Here is a 3,709-nt window from a genome sequence, read left to right as displayed (position 1 = left end):
CTGGGATTTCTTTGGAAGGAATGATGCTGAAGCTGAAACTCCAGTCTTTGGCCACCTCATGTGAAGAGTTGACTCATTGGGAAAGACTCTGATGCTGGGAGGGATTGGGGGCAGGAGGAGAAGGGGACGACAGAGGATGGCATCACTGACTCGATGGATGTGAGTCTAAGTGAACTCCAGGAGTTGGTGATGGACAGGGAGGCCTAGCGTGCTGCAGTTCATGGGGTCGCAAAGAGTCAGACACGACTGAGCAAATGAACCGAACACGGGTTGAATGGAGAAAGCTGCATCAGGCTGAAAACAAACTACGTTAGAAGTACACAAAACACACACACTCAGCACACGCTCCAAATATCTACCAGCTACCTCCATTCACTTCACAACTTTCCATTTTATTTCAGATAAAGTTATTTCTACCACTTCAAAATAACTCATAAGCTGCAATCTATTTACCTACTTCCACAAACTTCATGTCTTTTTCAAAATATTGTATTCTTTGTAGTATTTGTATTGTTCTTAATCATTTAACATGTGTAAAACTCTGGTACTGTTTATATTTTTTTTCTCTCTTTTTTTAACATGCTGTTGACAAAGTTTTTGCATACTGTGCTCCTAACTCCATTCTTCCATAAATCCTATGGATTTCATGTGATATTTACATAGCATGGTGATTTTTAAGATTTTATAATGTAACATGTCACATTATAACAAAACTGACTTTACTTGCTAGAATAACTGGGGAGAAACCCAACTGTGGATAGAAGGGAGAACACATCTTTTTTTTTTTTTTTTTTCCAGCCATGCAGGACCTTAGGATCAAACCTGTGCCCCTTGAAGTGGAAGCTCAGAGCCCTAATTTCTGGACAGCCAGGAAATTCCTGAGAACACAGCTTATACCTACAATTCAACCTGGCAGAACTGTTCATCTGGTGGTACTGCCTCCCAAGATTAGATTTGAAAGGGATGGTTCACAGATGACCAAGATAAATCCCCAAAGTCACCAAGCGTCCCTCCTGCTGGAGTAAGACAATAACCTGACTTAAGCAGGGAGCCAAGGAGGGTCGGTGCAAGATCAGGTCATTTCACAGCTATGATGCAGACCCCAAACCCCAGGAGTGGTAGGGATGGGGATAGATTTGCGCTGAGCCACAAACACCTAAGCAGAGGCAATGGCAGCCATGGGCAGGGAAGCAGCCCTGAAGGACACACCAACCTGATGACAGCTTCACGGCGCCTCATGGTGCCCTCTGCAGTAGTAAGGAAACCAGCCAATACCAAGACACTGGGAGGGGAATCAGGGAGGCAGCCCACCCCGCTAGGATTCTGTCCTGGACTATACTCTGGCTCACTATCCTTGGATTTCTCAACTTGCCTGTCTTTATCTTTCATTAGTCTCTTCACTTGTGCAAGGGTTAATAGCTGTATCTGGAACAAGGCCATGGAGATGAGGCCGAGCTCTAACAGTCCCTGTTGAAAATGGTGAGGTGATCCAGCCAGAGGGCTATGCAAAGAAAAACTTCTCAGCTATCACAGGGTCAGGCACAACTAGAGAGCCTGTGTACAATGAAAAATCCTAAGACCTGATGCAGCCAAATAAATAAATGTTTTTTTAAATAATATAAATGAAAATAAATACAAGAGGTAGTTCCTACATAAGTAGAACTATACATATTGTTTTCAATGAGAAGAATTTATATTTAAAAGTTGCACATATGGAATATAACTGAAATGCCCATCAGTTGATGAATGGATAAACAAAACAAGGTATATCCATATATTGAAATATTATTCAACAACAAAAAAGAATGAAGTACTGACACTATATTACATGATAAAACACTTATGAACCTTAAAAACACTATCTTAATTAAAAGAGTCAGACATAAAAAACCATATATTGTATAATTCCGTATACATGAAATGTGCATAATAGACAAAGCCATAGAGACGGAAAGTAGACTAGTGTCTGTCGGTGGCTGGGACGCTGAGGGAATGATGATAATTGCTAATGGGTAACAGATTCCTTTTTGTGAAGATAAAAGTCTTCTGGAATTAGATACTGGGTGATAGTTGCACAACTGTGAATATACTAAAAACTATTGAACTGTATGCTTTAAAGGGTAAATTTATAGCACGTGAATTAAGCAATTGTTTTTTTAAATGTTGCCAAATTCTTGTCTAACAGTAAAAGCAGCAGATTTTCATTCAGCGTAGTAAAAAAACAATTGTGTATGGCAAGAATTTAACAAATTCTTCTGTGGCTTGACAAAGGCTCACCTCCCTCACCGTATATGGAGCCAATTTGTATTGAAAACACAAAGCTTTCTGCAAGAAAGGTAATGAGTGAGACCACCTGCCCCAAAATCTCTTCATTTTTTAGTTTAATATAATATTACCTTCCCTGATGAGTGGATGAAGATGATCTCAACAGAGTCTAGACCTATCTACACCTTTCTGTCATGAATTTTTTTTAATTGAAGTATAGTTGATTTACAATATCTGTTTCAAGTGTTTTGCCACACAGATAAAAAACAGATGACAAATGGAGGGGGCTAGTTCCCATACTTCCCATGGTTTCATATCCTTCAGTTCAGTTCAGTTCGTCACTCAGTTGTACCGGACTTTGTGACCCCATGAACCGCAGCCAGGCCTCCCTGTCTATCACCAACTCCTGGAGTTTATCCAAACGCATGTCCATTGAGTCGGTGATGCCATCCAACCATCTCATCCTCTGTCGTCCCCTTCTCCTCCTGCCTTCAATCTTTCCCAGTATCAGGGTCTTTTCAAATGAGTCAGCTCTTCACATCAGGTGGCCAAAGTATTGGAGTTTCAGCTTCAACATCAGTCCTTCCAATGAACACCCAGGACTGATTTCCTTTAGGATGGACTGGTTGGATCTCCTTGCAGCCCAAGGGACTCTCAAGAGTCTTCTCCAACACCACAGTTCAAAAGCATCAATTCTTCTGCACTCAGCTTTCTTTATAGTCACATCCATCCATGACCACTGGAAAAACCATAGCCTTGACTAGACTTCATATCCTTACGCTTCTTAGTTTCTTAGTCTTTCTTCAATCTGGTAAGATAGTAAGCTCCAATTTTACTTACAACCTGTGTTCTATTTTGGTTAACTGCAATGCAAAACACAGAACAGTGTCTTTGCAATTTATCTAACCTCCCTCTTTTTTCTCTTGTTTGTACACTGGGAACAGCCCTATAACCATATGTAACTAAGATGTTGATGAAATTGAAAGAGAATAGAAGAAAATGTACATTGAATGTGCATCCTTCCAGGCTTCTCTGTCCATGAGGTTTTCCATGCAAGAATACTGGAGTGGGTAGCCATTCCTTCTCCAGGGGATCTTCCCCACCTAGGGATCGAACCTGGGTCTCCTGAATTATAGGCAGATTCTTTACTAACTGAGCTACCAGGGAAGCACATACAGTCCATAAAGGAGTAATTTTTAAATTTTTGCAATAAAATTCAAAGCTTGGACAAATAATTCCAAGTGCCTTTGGTGGGGGGATCTAAATGAATTTTTAGCATTTTTCTCTCTCCAGCAAAACTGTGTAAAAGTCAGTGTGTCTAGCACAGGACTCTGAACCCCAACACTGCCTAACAAATTCTATATGAATGACTCATAGGACAATAGATTTAGTGTATTTCTCTCTCTCTCTCTCTCTCTCTCTCTATATATATATATATATATAT

Source organism: Bison bison, unplaced genomic scaffold (assembly GCF_000754665.1).
Source record: "Bison bison bison isolate TAMUID 2011002044 unplaced genomic scaffold, Bison_UMD1.0 scf7180017864112, whole genome shotgun sequence".
NCBI lineage: Eukaryota > Metazoa > Chordata > Mammalia > Artiodactyla > Bovidae > Bison > Bison bison.
Note: the sequence above shows the minus strand (reverse complement) of the source record.